We start from the raw sequence: 23,694 nt of genomic DNA on the forward strand, positions 1-23,694 counted from the left end.
TTCAATGAATATTCAGGGTTGATTTCCTTTAGTTCCCCAATTAGAGATCAAACCTACAACTCCTGCGTTGCAAGGCAGATTCTTAACCACTGGACCACCCGGGAAGTTCCTGAATGCAATATCTTTAAAAAATCAAAATTATTTCAAACATTCTTAATGAACAAAACATTAAAATTTCTTTTTTTCTTTTTTTTTTTTAATGCTTCCCTGGTGGCTCACGTGGTAAAGAATCTGCCTGCAATGTGGAAGAGTCAGGTTCCATTCCTGGTTCAGGAAAAGTCCCTGGAGAAGGGAATAGTAACCCACTCCAGTATTCTGGCCTGGAGAATTCCATGGACAGAGGAGTCTGGCAGGCTACAGTCCATGGGATCACAAAGAGTCGGATGTGACTGAGCGACTAACACTTGCACTTTCACTTTTTAAAAAAAGGGAGAAACTGGTGTCTGTGTTCTTGTTTTACAGCCCTGTGTTATTGCACATTGCACAATGATGGAGATGGTCATTTTCAACCAGCTGTGCAGCTCCACTGGGGAGACTTAAGAAGGTTAACCAGGAAGTGGAAACAGACGAGGCGACCCAGGGTTTAATGTGTAGTCGTATATTTGGAATAGGTAGTCAGTTTTCATTCTATTTTTCTACTTGGACCAGGATACAGGAGACTGTTTTGATAGGTATGTACAAAAGTGAGCATCTGCAGATTCTCCTTTGGTCTTGGGCTCCACCGCAACCTCACCAGGCTCTGGTTCCAGGAAGAAGCAGCACTGGCACCAAGATCACAGTATTGGGACAACTTAACTCAGTTGGAAAGGACCCTAAGGACACTTCCCCACCTCCTGCCCATGAGAGGCTCTCTATCCAAGAAGTCTGTCCATCCCAAGACCTGTGTAATCCTTTCTCAGATCTCAAATCACAGTTCCCACCCTAGTTGGTTCAGAACCCCGAGGAAATATCAATTCCTCCTCTTTTTAAGTTAGAAATAAATTAGTCTTAATAATTGCTTCATAACCACCTCTTTTTATCATCTTTTGTTCATCTCTGTTTATAAGTAAAATATGATTTTTTTTTATTTGGTCTACATTTTTCAGTTATTTCAAAGAGTACTTAGTCTGAACAGACACTGGGCTACATCCTGATAATTCAGAAATAGGTCATCAAAGGTCCTGCTCTCAATTCCTTGACAGTTTATTGTGCCTGACTGTGCATTACTGGGAGGAGAGCAGGGAGGAGATAAGAAGACAGAAAGTGGAAAGACAATCTTAGTTGCTGTCAGAAGTATAACAACAGCGTTAAGCTCAGCAACTACTGGGACACAGAAAGTGTAAGTGAAACTGTTAGCTGCTCTGTTGTGTCTAATTCTTTGTGACCCCATGGACTGTAGCCTGCCAAGATCCTCTGTCAATGGGATTTTCTAGGCAGGAATACTGGAGTGGGTTGCCATTTCCTATTTCCAGGGATCTTCCTGACCCAGGGATCAAACTCTGTGTCTCCTGCATTGGCAGGCAGGTTCTTTATCATCTGAGCCACTGGACACAGAGGAAACCAAGAATTCAGCCTTCCTGTGCAGAGGGTCAGTGTGGCCAGAATGAGGCAGGGAGTGGCCTTGTCAGGAGAGCAGATAAACAGGGAGAAGAATGTAGGCTGGAGGCGGTCTTCCTGACGTGCTCAAGAGGAAAGGCATTTCTGGAAAAGGAAGCACCCTATGGATAGCTCAGAGAAGGAAGTGATCAAGGACATTCATGGGAATAAACCAGCTCAGTGTGGCCAGCCCTTAAAATGAAAGAGTAAAGCCCTGAACCGTCACAACCCCACCAAGGACTTGTGCAGATGGCTTTCAAACCAGCAGGGTGACATGGTGGATGTTGTGTTCCTGAGTGTGCCTGCAGGCTGCTGTGAGTGTGAGAGAGTGGATTCAGCCTGGGGAGAGAGAAAGAGGGAGAGGCTGGTGGATCTGGCCTGCTAGAGACGCGCTCCATGGTAATGAGAGGAAATAGAGAATGTCATTAATGTGTCTGCCACCAGAAACGAGAGCTAAATCTATGACGCCCCTCCTCCCTTTTCTATTATGAATGATTGCATTTCAATTATGATTTGGAAAGTATTTCCTTGAGGAAATATGTCAGGGTTCCACAATGGGAAAGAAGGAAATGGAGCCATGAAAGTTTAATTTATTGCAGGGACTGCATTTTTTTCAAAAAAAAAAAAAAAAAAAGAAGAAGAAGGAAATGAAAAAGAAGAGAGAGGTAGAAAAATGGAGAGGGGGGCTCCCTGGGTCGCCTGCTGTGAAAAGGGAGGGTTGGAGGGAAGCCGCCTCAGAGGGGTGTGAATGTGGATGGAGTCATTTTAAGGCTGGTGATGAAGGAAGCGGGGCAGGGAGGCACCATACTTGATGAGCAAGCTCATCATTTCATACACGGGTCTCCTATGAGTTAGTTCTGTTGTTCCCTGAGGATGCTTGAAGGCAGGAAATAGCCTTTTTTTGGTGGGGAAGAAGGATAACCTGGCTCCAGTCCCTCCCTGGACAAAGGGGAGGTCAGGGGTGCAGGAAAGAATAAGATGGAGCCCCACTCTCACAAGGCTTACAGTCTAGTGGTGAAGGGGTGGGAGGAAAGGAAGTGTGAACAAAAGAGCTTCTCCCAGGTTGAAAGAGCAAGACAACATGAATCAGAAAGTGGGGTGCCAAGGCCATGAAATAAATGAGCTACCAGACCTTTATTCACACATCAGCTAATGATCCTCTCCGGAGAGCACGCCCCTCAGAGTCTTGGGAAAGGACAAATGCCTTCAAAGTGCATTCGTGTATTCATTCACTCATGTAGCATGTAACTAGGAACTCAACGAAGACTGGGTCCCAGACCTTTTCCTTGCAGGGGCTACTGGGAGAGACAGAGGCATCAGGAAATAATTAGGAATCAAGGTGGTCTGAGCTCAGATGGTGATGGAGTTACAGGATCTCAGATACAGAGCCGTGAATTCCGTCTAAGAAGAAAGCAGAGGAGAGCTCTGAAGTGAGTCTCAAAGGAGAAGGGGAGCTTGCTGGTGGATGGGTGGGAACATGGGGAAAGGGGGGCAGAGAAGGTGTCCCAGTGAAAGGCACAGCCCAGCCCGGGGAGAGCAAGGCAGGGAGGGAGGAAGGCGCATGGTGATTTCAGGAAGCTCGGGGGGGGGGGGGGGTGCGGGAGGGACAGGACCCCCATCACACAGAGACCAGAGATGACCTTGCACGATCCCTGAGTGGATTTGGGTTCTCGGGAGACCACTCGGCATGCCTGGTGGAGGATGCCCAGGACAGCAGGGACTGGAGTTCTAGTGCTCTGGGGGAGCCCCTAGCAGTCATGGGAGAGAGATGGCAGGGTCTGAGCAAGGGTGACCACCATAGTCTGCTGAGAGGACATTCTGGGGGCCAGACCAAAAGCACTGGGAAGATAAGTCCACAGATGCTGAACACACGTGGGCGGACACTGAAGTCTAGAGATGTTCTGTCTCAACCAAAGGCTATCGAACAATAGAATTCTGGAAGATAGAACACAGTACTTCTTCAGTGGAATCCGCATCCTAAGTACCTCAATCCCATCTCCTTTCATTTTGACGGATAGATCTTGTTTGATCAAGAATCCTGCAAGACAAGGAGCATGCCCCCAGCCCCGACTCCTCTCTCTCAACCTCTCCCAATTCAGAAAGCTGAATCCTTGAGAAGGTCAATGATTTTGCTTCCGGTTTTACCTGAAGTGCGTAGCGGAGACGGAAGAGAATGCACGTCTTTCTTCAGAACCAGGACAGGTTTCCTCCCCACTTCCCTGCCCCCTAGCCCTCCCTCCTTCTCTGCCTGGTCTCTCTCATCACCGTCCAGTGGATTCTCGGCTTTGAAGATGAGGAATCCGAGGGGCACAGGGTCTGGTTCTAAAAGAGGAGAAACATGGAATCAGCTGCTATGAGAGGTGGCGGGGATGGGAGTTTATTTTCACTTCAATCTACAGAGGAAGAAACATCTCCCTTTATCTGAGGAGTCAGGTAAGGCCTCTGGAAGGAGAGGACATCAGCTCTGAGGGCGAGTGGGAATCTCTAGGGGCGAAGGACTCGCCTAAGCTCTGAACTTGGCTGCAGAATTTCCAAGCAGAAGAATCCACTCTGACCTGTGATGAGTCAGACGGAAATTCCCTTTTATGTGTGGCTAGTCCGTCAGTTTGCTTGCTAACACTCTTCCTGCGGACCCTTTGGCTTCTTTCTCTAACATACTTCCCTCAGACTGCTCAGCCTTGCCCGAAATCGCCTGCGTGGAGCCCACTCAGGTCCCTGCCCGAGGCCCCTGGGAGTAGGCAGGTGTGCTGAGTGGGGAGACCTGGAACCCGTGGGCCCTTCTGCCCTCCTCCACGGGGTGCTAGAGGTAGTGCCCTTTAAGACAGCGATCACACGTTCACTCCAGTCCCCAGAGAAGCAGTGGCAGGAGGCGTAAGGCCCCGTTCCTGAAGCAGCCCAGCGCTGGAAAAGGATGTAGATGAATAACTAAGTCACTATTTACAAGAAATTCTAATCTTGGGGCAGTTCAAGGTAAAGACAGACACCAGCCAGGAACAGCCAAAAACAACACTACCAGAACACACGGAGACAGAGGCCTCCAGCCAGACAGTGTTTTCTCTCTAAATATTGTTGCCAAAAAAAACTCAGTCAGAAAATCTCTCTCTGTTCCCCGGGTACCCTCAGCGTATCAGTAATAAGAATAGCAAAAATAGTTCCCCGTGATATGAAACTGCCTACTATGTGCTAGACATTTGTTTAGATTATTTTACTTCAAACCTCACTCTCCTCCCTCCCCCTCAAAAATCTAAGTAGGTGCGATTACAAGACAGGAAACAGAGAGGTTGAGTAACTGGCTGAAGTCACACAGTTAATAAGTAACTGAGTTCGCTTCAGCCTAGGATGTGAAATTAAGAAATTGCTTTTCAGATTTACACGTGGTTTTGCCAAGTTGGGAAAGTGGTTCTACAGACTAAGATTTCGTTTATTTCCAAGTCTCCTACATCTCTTCCTATGCATCTCAAGTACTTGAGGTTATGGCGATCTTTTTAAAATGTGGAAAACAAATCCCCTCTTCCCCCTAAAATGGCACAAGGAAAGTTTTGCATAAAATTTAGGAGTATTCATAGATGTCTTTTGAGAACCATCTGGGAACTGCCGGCTAAGAAACTTTGAGGACACTGTTTTGTGAGAGTTGATTCAGGATTATACCTTCAAGCCTTAGTCATTCACAGCAGGGCTCCCTCACCATCCGCCCACTCCTCTCCCCCGCCACCGCCCCCTCTGAACAGGAACCCCTGCTCTGCACAGAGCAGGGGAGATTCCGAGAAGGGACAACTGTCCTGGTAGTTCTCTGTGAGGTTGATGGAGGTTAACATCTCATTGTATTTGAGACATCTTAGTTCTGACCTCACCTGTGTCTAGTTCAACTGTCCAGAGGTCAGGGGGAGCCCTGTAACATACAAACCTCCATTAACCTCACTGATGGCAGAGATGAAATGACAATGACCTTGTTCCTTCTCACTCTTTCCCAAGCACAACTTTGATACTGCACTAAAACTTGACACTTGGTAGTTTCTTAAGTTATTGTTGCAGTGTAGAATCTGAAACCACAAGGAACACAAAGTGATCTCTCATTCTGCTACCTTACCTCGGGTGGTGCAGTCAAAACAACTCATCACATCCACTGAAGGCAAAAGCAGATAACGGAATCCAGCCAACTTATATTAAAGCAGACGTTAAGACATTTACCAAAATGTAAAAGAGTATCTTTCTACTCATGACTTTTATTTTAAAAATAGTTATTTTATCAAATACATCAATATGCAAGTGACTTATTATAGTTACATTTGCATGAATGAATATATATTTTTACTTCGTTTTAATTTCTAAAATGATAAATATCAATAGATATAACTCATACAAGCAGAAAGTCTTTGAGATTCAATTTAATGAATCTAAAGAGGGCAAAAGCATTCTGACATCAAAAAATTTGAAATCCACTGCACTCCAGCAATCTGTGAGCTTGCAAATATCTCTCCAAAAGCCATTTTATTATGGAATGAAGGGGTGAGAGGGCCCTGTTTCTATTACGTAACATTTTTCAGCCCCCTTGGTGCTAACTGAGAGATGTACGCCTGGTAGGCAGAGGGCTGAAGTCCTCTAGGGAGCCAATGGTCTTATGTCGAAGGCTGATAAATGCACACTTGTCCTCTATGCCCAGGGCCCCATTAAGGGAATTGGCACATCTCTTTTCACAGCATCAACCCAGACTCTCAGTGCAGTAGCATGACATCTTCTAGAAAGGCATTTGGAGCCCTGGGCTTGAAGATGAGAACATTGACCAGATGTGTGACCAGGGCAGTCCCTCCTCCTCTCTGGATCTCCGTTTCCTTATCCATAAAATGTTTGATAAGTGGACCAGACTCTCTCAAAGGTATTTTCCTACTTTGACATTCTACAAATCTATTTGGAGGCATAGACAATGAAAATAACAATTGGCTTCTGTATGGTACTTTTTATAGTTGACGGGCTGCTTCCCCATCCAAACGTTTGCTGGGTGCTATTTTCATTATACATGCAGTATGGCAATTGTGGTTGAAAGCTTCCAGAGGAAGGTTTCTGGTATTGAGTCTTGTGTCGTTAACTAGCTGTGTCAGCCCTGGATCAATTATGCCTCATATTAATAGAACTATTGAGTAGATTAAATAAATGAAGGCAGGCCATTTAGAATTAATTCTAGTTATGCTATGTGATCAGTAAACTATTATTAGCACTGAATTCATCATATTGCAGTTGTATGTTCATGTGATGACTGCTTTTCTAGGCTGAACTCCTAGCAGACCAGGACCACATCTGGTTCATCCTTGTGTGCTCAGCCTCTAAAACTGCCTAGGACCAAATCAGAATTCAATAAACGTTTTTTCAATGGATGACTGACGGACTGATGTGATTAGTCTAGATCATCACTCAGCAGATTACCAGCCTCAGATGTCACCTACTTGAGGCAGAGTATAATTTCCCATGTGATTTGGGTTGACCCATTGGATTTCAGAGGTCGTAGATGTGCTTATATGATTTGGCTTGTGTGGTGTGCTCTGATGATGTTGACAATGGTACAGTAACCCATGAGAGGAAGAGATGCCTCCAGGTGGCCACTGCTTCTTTAGTCTGGGATCAGAATAAACCAACCTTAGCAGACCTCTATCCCACAGCCTGGAGACAAACCCAGCACCCATGTTCTGAAGCAGAGCTGTCCACAGGTTCTGCCCTTAAACACAGGCAAGCTCTCAGAGAGTTGCCATTATTTTGTTTTGTGGGGTGTGTGGCTGGGTTGCCAGAAAGGTGCTGACGGACTGACTTAGAATAACTCAAATTGGTTATCTAGTCAGGGCTTTGAACAAAACATCTGTCTATTGTCCATACATCTCAGGGCAGCCTTACACCCTACCAAGCCCATCCAATATCTTCTAAGCTGATGATGACCTGCAGGTGTAAGAGCGCAAGAACAGACCTTTACTGATAAATGACTGTGATTTAAGGGTGGTTTTTAAACCATTAATGGGGCAAAGCAGACTGAGACCAATGAACATATAATCTACAGTGTAATAATTATCTTTCTTACCATTTTAAAAGGTGAGAAAATTCCAGGTCCATGGGGATATCATCTAGGGTGTATTTTAGCTGGACATGACAGAAAACCCGACTCCAGCTGTTATAAAGAATGTGCATGCCTTCTTAGTCACTCAGTCATGTCTTGCGACCCCACAAACTGTCACCCGCCAGGTTCCTCTCTCCAGGGAACTCTCCAGGCAAGAATACTGGAGCGGGTTGCCATTTCCTTCTCCAAGGGATCTTCCTGACCCAGGGACCTAACCAAGGTCTTCTGCATTGCAGGCAGATTTTTACCTGCTGAGCCACCGGGGAAGCCTGTTATAAAGGACAGGACAGGGATCTGAAAAAGACAGACGTATGTAGGGCTTCTGGAGAAGGCTGACCCAGCAGCTCCAGGGGGTCTTCAAGCACCTCATTATTTCTGTCTATTCATATTGCTTTTTTATCATGTCAGCTTCACTACACGTGACTCCCTTCATGCTTTGGAAGGCAGGTGGCTGCAACAAAGCCATGGGCTACTGGCACCTTCTTCCCCAAGGTCCCCACTGGGTCGGTGCGAATCTCTGTGTAAATCTTCATGCAAGGACATCTCGCCCTGGACTAATCAGGACTCCAATTCTCCATTCTTCCTTGTGTGCTTTAGTCACTGAGGGGCTCCGCTGTCAGACGCTGTACAATGGGAATACAGTGTTGAATGAAGCCAACACAATCTCTGCCCACACCAAATTTATACACTCTGTATTGTGTGTAAAAATAATACTAATAGACTAGGTAGCTTGGCAGACAGATAACCATTTACACAGAAACACAACCCTGGCTATCATCTACAGAGACCAGCACCAGGCACTACACAAGATGCTTTTAACTTGCATTTTAGTTCAATCCTCAAAATACACTTGTAAGTATTACTGTTCACATTTTATTGTTCAGAAAAAAGGGACAGCAAGGGCAAATGATTTAGCAAGCTCACATAGCAAGTCAGTGTGCAAGGATGAATTTGCAATCTTTTCATTTCTATTATTTCCTTTTTGCTCTGTGTCCTGCCTCCCACCCATGGAGTTACAGTTGGTCCTCCGTATTTGCTAGTTGCTCATCCGTGGATTCAATCAACATAGATGGAAACTTTTTTTTTTACTTCCAGAAAATTCTCAAAAACCAAGCTTCAATATTCCATGTGCTGGTAACTATTTACATAGCATTTATATTGTATTTACAATGATTTACATAGTATTGACATTGTATTATGTATTGGTAAGTAATCTAGAGATGACTGAAAGTCTACTGTAGGTTCTATGCAAATACTATGCAATTGTATACTAAAAGAAACTTGAGCATCCATGGATTTTGGTATCAGTGAGGGTCTTGGAGCCAATCCCACTCAAATACCAAGGTAAGACTACAGTCTGCTCTTCTTCAGAGGAACTGTGGTTCACGAACCAAATGTGTGCCAACATAGAATAAACTCACCTATTAATTTCATTGTGAGGATTTAGTTAAACCCTTTAGTATACTTTGATTAATTACAAAGTGTTTACACTCCCACGTACTAATCAATTTTCCAAAACTAAGCAGCTGTCTGTGTCCAGGGATACCACCCATGTACTCTTGTTGATGTTGTTGTCTGGCTGACTTTAAACTCTTCCCATTAAATGTTATAGTCATCCTTACCCCTTTTGACTTATTAGAAAATTAGCAATTTTTTTTTATAGAATATGAGAAACACCATTATAAATGTTTAGGAATAACAGTCATCCAAAGTCCAAAAATCCATAAGCAACAGCTATGGGCTTAGTTTTTCCTAGTTTTTTTGTCCTCGTTATATTGTATTTTCACAAAAATAAAATTATGTTCTGTATATATCATCTTGTACTATACACTTTCTACTTGTTATGCTTCACGTTTCATATGTTATCACACCAACTTTGTTTACCTTATTTTATATATCATAATTCTAGCGTGCAAAATATGCCATCATTTTATTAGTCATTTTTTTAAACTGTTGGAAATTTAGATGGAACAATTAATAAATGTATTTTAGCTTCTTCTTATGAAGACATGACATACTTGTATTTATTTCTTCACTTACAATTTAGTTTTGCAATGACACATTATGTTGAGACATGCCTAAATTTTTCAGTCTACAGGTCTAAATCTGAACTCATTAGCTTCTTCTGGGGGTGGGGGTGGGGGGGTGGGATATCACTGTTTCTCTTACAACTCCTCATTTGCAAGGTTAAGGTCTTCTTATTTTCCAGATTGGCCTAACTCAGAAATGCCCAGTCAGCCTGACTCCCTGCTCCTTGAGAATTCATATCTAATCAGCATACAAGGCTTCTCAGCCCTTCTCTCAGAATAGAGTGACACGGCATTCAAATCTTTACCCCCATTTTCAGAGTAAATATCCAAAGCTAAGCATCTTTATCTCATGTTTTCTTTGCTTAAAAACCAAGGTTATAACTCAATTCTATACGTGTATGTAGTTAGTTCTTGATGAAAATTGGATAATAATGAATAATCACTTTCACCTTTTTAAAACCGATTTTAAACATGAATACTATCCCATTCCTCCACTAAAGTTTGAGAAATACAAAAATCACAAATTAATAGTAAAAAAGCAATCAATTAAGAAGACCCAGAGAGATAATGTGAGGAGAGAGGTGGGAGGGGGTTTCAGGATTGGGAAATCATGTACACCCGGGGCAGATTCATGTCAATGTATGGCAAAACCAATACAGTATTATAATGTGAAATAAAAAAAAAAAGTAAAAGGTAAGGAAAATACTGGCAAAGAAAACCCAGTTCTACATAGATCAGTCTATAGGTGGATGTGTTGGGTTGGAATGTAAAAGCACATTTTATTTAGAGTCAGTATGAAGTGGTAGTATTAATTTTTCAACTAATTGTACCTTGTATAACTTAAAAAATTAAGAATCATTCTTATGTATGATGAGAGTCAAAGACAACACATTATTTTTTGCTATATTTTTTGTATTTCACAAACATAAAGCAGTCATGAGATATACATAAGTAGTATAATAAAATTTTGAGTTGAATTCAAATTCAAAAAAAAAAGAAGAGCTCCTACATGCCAGCTACTTTCCTAAGTATTGCACCGTTTTCCTTTATTGCCTTAACTGCCCATCCACAAAGATCATCCTTTCACTTCATCGATGTAGATAGAGAAAAACAGTAGGATTTTTCTGGATCCCACAGACCATAGTGGAGCCTGGATTTTTAACCCAGGTTGAATGCCTAGAAATAGCTTCTGTCACAGAGTCTAGACTGGCACATGGTTGTTAAATTAAGTCACAAAGGATGAAGCCTACAAGATGACCTCCATTTATATCATGATCATTGCTGCTGTTCCCATTTGAGACCCAAGCAATGTTTATTGACAGTAAAGTTTGGGAAGCTAAGAGATACAAGAAAAGAAATATATATATTCTAATGATCTATAAAATATTTCCCAATAGTGTGCCATCATTGTTTTATCCCCTGGCATTGTCCTGAAAGCCTCAGCTCCTGGGAACAGGTTTGCTTGGGTCATAGTAGAGTGAGGCTCTCCAGTCTCTGGAATGGGGCTGAGAAGGGCAGCCTTATAGCTGAGAGGTACAGGCGTTGGTTTCAAGACAGGCAACCTCAGTTCTCATCACTGTTACTCTGTAGCACTGGGCAAGTTATTGAGCATCTTGAACATTTCATTTCCTTGTGAAACAATGGTAACTGTGTCTACCTAATGGATTTTATTTTAAGAAGAATTAAAGAAAAAACCTGAAATCACAACTTCCATGTCTGGCACAGATCGCACACTATTATTTTGATAGTGATGACCCCAGTGATTTCTTGCTTATTGAGCAGTTATTCCTGGTGGTACAAACTTTCAGTTGCTGAGTGGTACACACTAGATAGCTGTTGCTTAATTAGATAGGTAATAGCAAAGGAAGAGATTATAAACCAAAGGAAAAGATGTACAGGAACACGAGGCTATAAAGCAGTGGTGAATTGCAAGTAATGTGTTATCTTTCAACCCAATATCATGAGCATAAAGCAAGTACATTAAGTGGTTTTTGGATTAAGAGTTAATTTTTTATTAATATACCTTGAAATATATTGCAAGCATAGGTGTTTACATACCCAACACCATAAACTTCACCATTTCTACCCCAATAAATGACTATGATACTTCTTTTGCTATTAAAAATGTGTTTTGAAAGTGAAAGTGAAGTCGCTCAGTTGTGTCCGACTCTTTGCGACCCCATGGACTGTAGCCTACCCGGCTCCTCCATCCATGGGATTTTCCAGGCAAGAATACTGGAGTGGGTTGCCACTTCTTCTCCAGGAGATCTTCCCGACCCAGAGATTGAAGCCAGGTCTCCAGCATTGTAGGCAGATGTTTTACCACCTGAGCCACCAGGGGAAAATGTGTTTTGCTGCTGCTAAGTCACTTCAGTCATGTCTGACTCTGTGTGACCCCATAGATGGCAGCCCACCAGGATCCCCTGTCCCTGGGATTCTCCAGGCAAGAGTACTGGAGTGGGTTGCCATTTCCTTCACCAAAATGTGTTTTAGAGGACATTAATTACCTTCTGTAGTTTGTAAATAGGCAAAAAAAAAAAAAGAGAGAGAGAGATTTTTGATGTCTGCTTCATACTGAGCAATAGAGTAGTTGATATCTGTTGTTGTTTGTTGTTTAGTCATGTCCAACCCCATGTACTGTATGTAGCCCACCAGATTTCTCTGTCCGTGGGATTTCCCAGATAAGAATACTGGAGTAGGTTGCCATTTTCTTTCCCAGGGGATCTTCCCAACCCAGGGATCAAACCTAAGTCTCCTGCATTGGTAGGCAGATTCTTTACCACTGAGCCCCCTGGGAAGCCAAGTTTATATCCTGAGAAGACTCCTTTTTGTATAATATAAACTCCCAGAACTATTAAGTTGGTTAGATAAGCCCATACAATGTATGATCATCACATTGGAAGAGTATTTCTCCACCCTAGCAGTAAACTTCGGGGAATCAAAATTAAAATATCAACACTATTCACCATAGCATTACCAAATACTTACATATAAATTTAGAGAAACTTACAAAGATCTGTATTCTTCTACATACTAAAAAATGCTGATTATAAATTCAAAGAAAAGGCAAACAATTGGAAAGACATACAAAGCTCACGGATAGCAATTCTCAACATAGTAAAAATGCCAGTTTTCCTCAAACTGATAATGCAGACTGAATGCAATACCAATCATTTAAGAATCCTAACAACAACAACAAAAAGAATCCTAACAAATTTCTAAATGCATATGGAAATGCAAATAAACGAACCAAAACCATCCTGAAAAGGAATGAAATTAAAGATTGCATCAGCTTGCTCCAGCTACCATAATGAAATAGCACAGATGAGATGACAGAAGAAAAATGTATTTCTCACAGTTCAAGATGCTGGGAAGTTCAAGACCAAGGTACTGACCAACGCACTTCTGGGTGAGAGCTCTGTTCCTGGCCTGCAGATGGTTGCCTTCTGGATGTGTCTTCACAAAGACTTTACTTGGACCATAGACACTCCGTGTGTCCCTATCTAATCTTACAAGCTTACAGAATCTGAAGACCCCATCCTGGTAACCTCATTTAACTTGTATTGCCTCCTTACTGTCTCTATCTCCAAGTAGAGTCACAGTGAAGGTTGGGGCTTCTATACCTGATTTTGCAGAGGGACACACATATTCAGTCCATACCAGGGTGATTATAGCAATTAAGAAGGAGCACATTATTGATACAGACAGCTTGGATGAATCTCTTGGATGAATAATGAATTTCATTATATTAAATGAAAGAAGATAATCTCCAAAGGTCATGTATTGTATGATTCCAGTTATATGACATTCTCAAAAAAACAAATCTGAAATGACAGGGAGATGAGTGGTCATCAAGGTTTAAGGGTAGGGGAAGGAGTGACCTAAAAGGAACAGCAATGAAGGATCTGGTTGAGGTGATAGAAATGTTCCATATTCTGATTGTGGTGGCGCTTACATGAGTCACAGAAGCATCTCATAGAATACTAAACCAAATTTTTAAAATTAATTTTACTCTAAGTTAAAAAAAAATATAAGCATACAGCTGGTAAGAGATGAATCTCCATCACCCTCCGAGTTTCAACCTGTGCATTTTTAACATATCTCTACAAAAGGACGAAGCAGAACAGGAGTCTGTAGACACCCCACATTTACCTGCTAAAACATTTTGAGAGCAGTCATGTGGTTTTCCCACTTTTTACACTCCTCTACCCACATGTCAGTAGGAAAACATTCTAGATGCCCAGAACTTTCAGAAGCCTGGAGGGAGAAGATTCATGGGTACTAAAGCTGGTCTTCAGCTTGGCACCAATGACTGAGAAATCCCCCTGCCTCAATGCTTTCAAACTTTTTTATTTAGTGATTTTTAAACATATTTATATCTTTGGCTGTGTTTAACATTTTTCACTGAATTCCCCTTTCCTTTCAAGAAGCAGAAGCCAAAGAAAACAAAGAATGAGTTACGGGAGCCTTAGCAAGGTCTCCTGAGACACCACCGTCTGCTGGAAAACTCTCCTCAAGAGTTTACGAGACAAATATAAATATATACTGGATGAAGTTTTCAGTGACCTTTAAACTGTTTGCATTTCAGGAAGATTCCAAAAAGAGTTTCTGTCCTTGGCAGGTTCTTGCATTTCTGGGCTTAAATTTAAAAAATCTAAACCAGATCACACTTGAAGTGAAACGTCCCAGAAAGAACATCACTGAGGGATCTGGGCAGCAAAGAACCTACTGAGTTTTAGAAAATGTGTTCAATATTTTTTTTTACACGTGCTGCATGCTAAGTTGTTTCAGTCATGTCCGACTCTTTGCAATCCCACGGACTGTGGCCCTCCAGGCTCCTCTGTCCATGGAATTCTCCAGGCATGTTTATCGGAATGGATTGTCATGCTCTCCTCCAAGACATCTTCCCAACACAAGGACTGAATCTACGTCTCTTAAGCCTCCTTCATTGGCAGGCAAGTTCTTTACCACTAACACCACCTGGGAAGCTATTTTTTTTTCTATGTGGTTCATTTAATCCCAACAGCTTTGGGGCACGGGGATTTTTATTCTCATCATACAGAGGAGGAAATGGGATCTCAGATGACAGAATTCAAGGTCACATGCCCTGTAAGAGTCTCATATTCCTTGCGGATAAAATGGATTTTTGTTGCCTATTGCCCAACATAATCACAGATTTGACACTGAAGTCAAGAACATAGTAGGTGCTCAATAAATGATAAACATTGTTATATGTGGGTAAAAAAGATCCAAGTCTTTCAAAAGAGCAGGTGCTTCCTGTTCACCCCTCAGTCTCCTCTGGGGTCCAGCCAAACAAACCTCGCTCACTATCTTTTTTTTCCATGACCACAAGCACAGAGCCTGCCCTCCTAGCCTCTTTACACTGAAGGTCCTCTCTCCCAAGCAATAGATGGAGTGGGCCCCTGTCACTGGAGCTCTTCTTCCTTCCTGCCTGCAAAGACAAGACCCTCTTCTTTTTCAGGACTCCGCTGTCATTCACTTTGGTGACAAGCTAGTGGTGACAAAGATAGCTGAGAAGAAGAGTCAGCCAAGAGTACATTTCCCAGAAAGCACTTGATCAGGGACATCTGTCTTCTGTCTCTAGACCCTTCGAAACAGAAGATGACAGCAGTAAATATGCTTCTCAGTCTTTATCCTGCCAGGTCAATGTAGTGTCCCCCTCAAAATTTCCCAGGGGGGCTGGATATACAGAAGGGGATGTCCTTTCCTCCTTCCAGAAGATCAGTTCAGGTGGATTCCCTCTGCATTCATCTCATCTGGGGAGCTTTTACACTTTTGACACTTCTGATGATGAGATTCACTACATTGTACCTCTGAACCACTCATATTTGGGTACTTTTGTTCGTACTGCGATGAAGGATAGTTCAGTCAGATTAAATGGGAGGACAAACCCTTTGAGATGGTAAAATTCTTCCCCTTGGGGTTTTTGTTTTATGTTCTGTGAGTTGTTGGTTTTTTTTTTTTCCCTCCCTTTCCGGTTTTAAATAGTGGGTGATCATGTTTGAATAGAGGAAGCCAAAGTAGAGGGTACTAAGGGCCTATAAGCCCTCACTCAGAGATAAACTAAGAACTGTTAATATTTCGAGTATCTCTTCCTAATATGTTTTCAGTCTTATCTCTCTTTGTGTGGGTGGGGTCTCATTGTGTGTGTGTCTGTGTGTGTACCCTTCTGTGTCCTCTTTCCTCAGCCAACCTAGGCCATGAATATTTTCCCTTATCATGAAAGACAAGGAAAGACTGAGAAACTTCTACTTGGAAGAGATTAAGGAAAAATAACAGCTTTATGCAAAATGGGATTCTGGATGGAGTCCTGGAACAGAATAGGCTCATTCATGGAAAAACAAGCAGAATTCAATCAAACGCCAGTTTGGAAACACTAACTTCCTGGATTTGATCATTGTTAATTGTACCATCATTACGTAAGATGTGAGTATCAGGGACACTGGTTGACAGGTATGTAAAAACTCTCTGTACTTTGTTTGAAACATTTCTGTAAGACTAAAGTTAGTTCAAAGTAGCAAGTTTAATGTATTTTTTTTCCTCATTGTATGAGAACATATATCTCATAGAGAGAATTTGTATCTATTTTTTCAAGTGCTGCATGGAAATATGCTGTACCATTCATGTAACGAGGACAAGTATTCCTATAACTCATAATTTTGAGAACATTCTCCAAATAAAGCCCCAGAGGGATATTACCAAGTCAAAGGAATAAATGAAAAAGTACCCAACACCAAATAATTATGTTAGCATCATCAGAATTATCCTTTCTATAACAACTGCTCCTGAAATTCTCAGGTTCAGTCTTCAAAGTCCAATAGCAGCCTTCTTGTACTGTTTCTGGAAATACAATTACTAAACTAACTTTAGGTTTAAAGTTCCATTCAGTCCTCAGAGTACCACCCTTGTTGGACTGGTGCCAAAGATTCTCAGTTTCTAGGTGGTGTTAGGTTTACTTTAAGCTTCCTCCCAGTTTTATTTGTGCTACAACAATTTTTTTTTTTGAAGTGTTCCTGTCTCCGAACTCACTTCAGGAATGAAAGACTCCACTCTGCTGAAACGTTCCAGTTTGGGTATAGCCCGAGCCCTCGGGCTTATCCTGGCCACAGCAGATCCCACATCTTGTGGGAAATGTGTCGTTTGCATGGCATTTGCCCTTTGAGGGTACGTGTGTGTGTTTCTTATGCCAAGACATTTGAGAGTGTAATAGAGGGTGTTTTGTGTGGGGAAACTGGATGGTGGCTGAGTGATATGTTCCTGCTGCGTGTGGAAATTCCAGGCTAGGGACTGCCTCAGTTTCTCCCCATGAGCCCAGTAAAAAAAAAAAGAAAAAGGGCACCCATTTTATTCAAAGTGCCAATGCTGAATCTGCACAAAACACTGGGTCCTTTATATAACTGAAAAATCCAATATTTTTTGCAACAAGTGCATAATTATGGGTTCCCCAGGTGGCGCTAGTTGTAAACAACCCACCTACCAGCACAGGAGACGTGAGAAGAGGATTTGATCCCTGAGAATATCCTCCAGAGGAGGAAACGGCAATCCACTCCATTATTCTTGCCTGGAGAATCCCATGGACAGAGGAGCCTGGCGGGTTGAAAAGGGTTGGACTGAGTGAAGCAAATTAGGTCTTCCCTAGTGGCTTAGAGGGTAAAGTGTCTGCCTGCAGTGCAGGAGACCCGGGTTCGATCCTGGGTTTGGAGGATTCCTCTGGAAAAGGAAATGGCACTCCAATATTCTTGCTTGGAAGATCCCATGCATGGAGGAGCCTGGGAGGCTACAGTCCACGGGGTTGCAAAGAGTTGGAAGCAACTTAGCTCGCACATGCATAATTACTCACCATAACAATCTCTCATATTCCTGTAAGATTTCAAGTTGGATAAACCCACATACCAGTTATGTCATTAAGCCTTAATCTCCTCCTCTCTGTTCCATCCCCTTCAACCGCTCACTTTTTGCCCAGAACACATCATCAAGAAGCATGGAGTATGTGTATGTCTGTGCTCAGTCAAGTACAACTGTTTGTGACTCCATGGACTGTAGCCTGCCAGGCTCCTCTGTCCATGGGGTTTCTCAAGCAAGAATACTGGAGTGGCTTGTCATTTCCTCCTCCAGGAGATCTTTTTGATCCAGGGATTAAACCCTAGTCTACTGCGTCTCCAGCATTGGCAAGTGGATTCTCTATCACTGAGCCACCTGGGAAGCCTGAGAAGCATAGAGTCTTTGCCCTATTTTAGGGACTGCGGAAGTGCAAGCTTACAGAGGGTAAATGACACTCTACATTTAGAGAAATACCCAGTAGAGGAACGCTTGTGCAAAATCATGGGCTGAGTTGTTTTATTTTAGAAACACAGCTCGGATTCCCTCAAATGGTATCTCAGAGTACACATCAGATGCAAGCCCAGCTCTTGCTTGCATTTCTGGGGTCACTCAGTTAAGAAGAATTTCTCCTCTCCCCTCTCTCTTGGTGCTTCCTACTCTCAAAGAGACCTGGTTCCATGAACTTCTGGCTCGATGTTCACTGCCATCTGCCTTCATCAGACTCATTTTGAAGATAGACCTGGCTCCCTTGTAAACCAAGAGCACCACAAAGGCAGTGCCCAAGTCTGACTCCTCTCTGGAGCCTGTGGCCCATGTCCCAGGCCAGTGTCTACCCTGGGATGGAATGATGTCCACTGTGGGTGTGGAAATGCACTGATTATGGTGAGAAATTTAAGGATGGAAAATATTGTGATTTGGAAGGGAAACCAATAGGTGTTGATCCCCATTGCTTGCCAGGTTGTGGCTCCAGCACATTACTACTCTCATTAATTTCTGCTTTAAATATCATCATCCCCATCTTCAAGATGAAGTCAGTTGCACTCAGAGATTGGGCCATATCTCCAAGGGCATCTAACAAGTAAGTGGCAGAACCAAGATTTGAACCTAAACTAGGCAATTCCTTAATCAGTTCTCTTTGTACTAAAAGACAACCCTGAGTGAACTGGCAAGGTTAGGAGGAATTTCCTTTCTTAAGATCAAGGACTAATCTCATTTATCACATGAATGTAATATGGCAAGTACCTGAGAGAAAAACAGGATCGGAAATTTTCTATGTGTATTTGATATGTTGAAGGAACATTGGGGTCTATTTCCATTGCCTTTCTACACACTTTTTTTCCTTTTCAAACTGAGAACAACTGGCTATTTTCCACGTTGGTACAAATGAATGTCTAAATTGCAAAGGTGCCCAGAGCTCAGACTTACTTAACTTTCAGCTTAGGTATCCACCCTGTGTTGCACAATCGTCAAATGGGATATGATGCAATTTTTTAAAAACAGACTTTGCAAAACAAGTATTGAGTAACTCAAATTGCTCTTTATCCTTGTATGCGCTTAGCAACCTTGCAGGTCTGTTGGACAGGAAAAAAATAAAAATGTGCCCTTGGACGGCAGTTCAGCAAGATCCTCAAAGGCTCAGCAAAGCAAGAGGTTTCAGAGTGTTGTAATCATTCAAGCTGGCTGAGATTAAGTAGGAAGCGAGTGAGAGAACTGTTCTGTTCTACTGCCCCCGCCCAACCCCAGCCCTCCTCCTCCCACACACCTCGCCCTGTGGACGTAGCAGGGACAGAGGCAGAAGCTGAATGCAGGGACAGACAGACACACTTTAGTGTTTGGATTGTGGACTGCAGGGCCTGATACGGAGGTTGAACATTTTCTAACATGTTCTTTTCTATTGAAAAGATGATGTAACATTGCAGAAAATTTTGAAAAAAAGATTAATCATGTCTCCTTTTATCACCCCAACAGAAGTGTTTTCATTCATAGTTTACGCTGTGGAGCAGAATAAAAGAAGCATACCACCTATGGAGCATTATGGGGTTACAAACTGGACTCAGTAATATATGTTGATAATCGAATTTATCTCTGACAAAAATCCTCCAAGGTCTGTCAACAGATTTTCTCCCATTTTACAGATATGGATATGAATATAGCAGATGTTAATATCTGAATAAAGTTCCCTGAGCAAAGCATGAGTCTGGGATTCGACCCCAGTTCTGCATGACTACAAAGTTAATTCCACATCATTGTCAAGCAGCCTTATATCTTTCTCAGTTATCATTATATCTAAGCATGTCATTATACTATCCATGTTTAAATTAATACTCTAAAATATGTAATCAAAATATCAATAAATGTAAGATTATATGCATATACTTACACACCCATATATATGTAGAGGAGAGTTTTTTTGGTTGTTGTTGTTTAATAGCTTACAAGATAGATTATGGAGATTTGGTGAGTTCAATTTCTGATAGGAGAGGCCAGCAGGTTGGAAACAGGAAAGAGCTGCACCCCAAGTCCAAAGGCAGCATACTGTAGGACAAAAAAAGTCCAATGTTGCAAATGAGGACTAAAGGCAGTCTGCTGGAGAATCTCTGCTTGTTCCAGGAGGCCAGCCTCTTGATCTATCAGACCCTCCACTGATTAGATGTGACCCACCTACATGTGATTTTGGTGTTGACCATGTGGTGATAGCCATCTGTAGAGTCTTCTCTTGTGTTGTTGGAAGAGGGTATTGCTATGACCAGTGTGTTTTCTTGGCAAAACTCTATTAGCCTTTGCCCTGCTTCATTCCGCATTCCAAGGCCAAATTTGCCTGTTACTCCAGGTGTTTCTTGACTTCCTATTTTAGCATTCCAGTCCCCTATAATGAAAAGGACATCTTTTCTTGGGTGTTAGTTCTAAAAGGTCTTGTAGGTCTTCCTAGAACCGTTCAACTTCAGCTTCTTCAGCATTACTGGTTGGGGCATAGGCTTGGATTACTGTGATATTGAATGGTTTGCCTTGGAAATGAACAGAGATCATTCTTTCATTTTTGAGACTGCATCCAAGTACTGCATTTCAGACTCTTTTGTTGACCATGATGGCTACTCCATTTCTTCTAAGGGATTCCTGCCCTCAGTAGTAGATATAATGGTCATCTGAGTTAAATTCACCCATTCCAGTCCATTTTAGTTCACTGATTCCTAGAACATCGATGTTCATCTTGCCATCTCCTGTTTGACCACTTCCAATTTGCCTTGATTCATGGACCTAACATTCCAGGTTCCTATGCAATATTGCTGTTTACAGCATTGAACCTTGCTTCTATCACCAGTCACATCCACAGCTGGGTATTGATTTTGCTTTGCCTTGATTCTTTCCGGAGTTATTTCTCCACTGATCTCCAGAGGTATATTGGGCACCTACCAACCTGGGGAGTTCCTCTTTTAGTATCCTATCATTTTGCCTTTTCATACTGTTAATGGGGTTCTCAAGGCAAGAATACTGAATTGGTTTGCCATTCCCTTCTCCAGTGGACCACATACTATCAGATCTCTCCACCATGACCTGTCCATCTTGGCTGGCCCCACATGGCATGGTTTAATTTCATTGAGTTAGACAAGGCTGTGGTCCATGTGATTAGATTGACTAGTTTTCTGTGATTATGGTTTGTGTGTCTGCCCTCTGATGCCTCTCACAACATTTCCCGTCTTACTTGGATTTCTCTTACCTTGGACGTGGGGAATGTCTTCACGGCTGCTCCAGCAAAGCCCAGCCACTACTCCTTACCTTGGACGAGGGGTAAATCCTCACGGCCGCCCCTCCTGACCTTGAACAGGGAGTAGCTCCTCTCGGCCCTCCTGTGCCCATACAGCTGCTGCTCCTTGGACCAGGAGCTAACTATGGCTCATTTCATGAACTTCTTATTGCCAAATTCAGACTTAAATTGAAGAAAGTAGGGAAAACCACTAGACCATTCAGGTATGACCTAAATCGAATCCCTTATGATTATACAGTGGAAGTGAGAAATAGATTTAAGGGACAAGATCTGATAAGATAGAGTGCCTGATGAACTATGGACTGAGGTTCGTGACATTGTACAGGAGACAGGGAGCAAGACCATCCCCAGGGAAAAGAAATGCAAAAAAGCAAAATGGCTGTCTGAGGAGGCCTTACAAATAGCTGTGAAAAGAAGAGAGACGAAAAGCAAAGGAGAAAAGGAAAGATATAAGCATCTGAATGCAGAGTTCCAAACAATAGCAAGAAGAGATAAGAAAGGCATTCTCAGCAATCAATGCAAAGAAATAGAGGAAAACAGTAGAATGGGAAAGATTAGAGATCTCTTCAAGAAAATTAAAGATGCCAAGGAAACATTTCATGCAAAGATGGGCTCAAGAAAGGACAGAAATGGTATGGACCTAACAGAAGCAGAAGATATTAAGAAGAGGTGGCAAGAATACACAGAAGAACTGTACAAAAAAAGATCTTCACAACCCAGATAATCATGATGGTGTGATCACTCACCTAGAGTCAGACATCCTAGAATGTGAAGTCAAGTGGGCCTTAGAAAGTATCACTATGAACAAAGCTAGTGGAGGTGATGGAATTTCAAATCCTGGAAGCTGAGCTATTTCAAATCCTGGAAAATAATGCTATGAAAGTGCTGCACTCAATATGCCAGCAAATTTGGGAAACTCAGCAGTGGCCACAGGACTGGAAAAGGTCAGTTTTCATTCCAATCCAATAGGAAGGCAATGCCAAAGAAAGCTCAAACTACCACACAATTGCACTCATCTCACACGCTAGCAAAGTAATGCTCAAAATTCTCCAACCCAGGCTTCAACAGTACATGAACCATTAACTTCCAAGCGTTCAAGCTGGTTCTAGAAAAGGCAGAGGAACCAGAGATCAAATTGCCAACATCCGCTGGATCATCAAAAAAGCAAGAGAGTTCCAGAAAAACATCTATTTCTGCTTTATGGACTATGCAAAGCCTTTGATTTTGTGGATCATAATAAACTATGGAAAATTCTTCAAGAGATGGGAACACCAGACCACCTGACCTGCCTCTTGAGAAACCTATATGCAGGTCAGGAAGCAACAGTTAGAACTGGACATGGAACAACAGACTGGTTCTAAATAGAAAAAGGAGTACATCAAGGCCATATATTGTCACCCTGCTTATTTAGCTTATATGCAGAGTACACCATGAGAAATGCTGGGATGGATGAAGCACAAGCTGGAATCAAGATTGCCAGGAGAAATATCAATCACCTTAGATATGCAGGTGACACCACCCTTATGTCAGAAATTGAAGAGAAGCTAAAGAGCCTCTTGATGAAAGTGAAAGAGGAGAGTGAAAAGGTTGGTTTAAAGCTCAACATTCAGAAAATGAAGATCATGGCATCTGGTCTCATCACTTCATGGGAAGTTGATGGGGAAACAGTGGAAACAGTGTCAGACTTTTTTGGGGGGCTCCAAAATCACTGCAGATTGTGACTGCAGCCATGAAATTAAAAGACGCTTACTCCTTGGAAGGAAAGTTATGACCAACCTAGATAGCATATTCAAAAGCAGAGACATTACTTTGCCAACAAAGGTCCATCTAGTCAAGGCTATGGTTTTTCCAGTGGTCATGTATGGATGTGAGAGTTGGACTGTGAAGAAAGCTGAGCGCGGAAGAATTGATGCTTTTGAACTGTGGTGTTGGAGAAGACTGTTGAGAGTCCGTTGGACTGCAAGGAGATCCAACCAGTCCATCCTAAAAGAGATCAGTCCTGGGTGTTCATTGGAAGGACTAATGCAAAAGCTGAAACTCCAATATTTTGGCCACCTCATGCGAAGAATTGACTCATTGGAAAAGACTCTGATACTGGGAGGGACTGGGGGCAGGAGGAGAAGGGGACGACAGAGAATGAGATGGCTGGATGGCATCGCTGACTTGATGGACATGAGTCTGGGTGAACTCCGGGAGTTGGTGATGAACAGGGAGGCCTGGCGTGCTGTGATTCATGGGATTGCAAAGAATCGGACACGACTGAGCGACTGAACTGAACTTAACATACATGTGCAGGACTATCTATCTGCTTTACTTAAAGAACACTGATACACATTTAAATCTCATCTGAGAAAAATCTTCATAGAAGCATCCAGAGGAAAGTTTGA

The sequence above is a fragment of the Budorcas taxicolor genome, chromosome 11 (genome assembly GCF_023091745.1).
Source record: "Budorcas taxicolor isolate Tak-1 chromosome 11, Takin1.1, whole genome shotgun sequence".
NCBI classification, from domain to species: Eukaryota; Metazoa; Chordata; class Mammalia; order Artiodactyla; family Bovidae; genus Budorcas; species Budorcas taxicolor.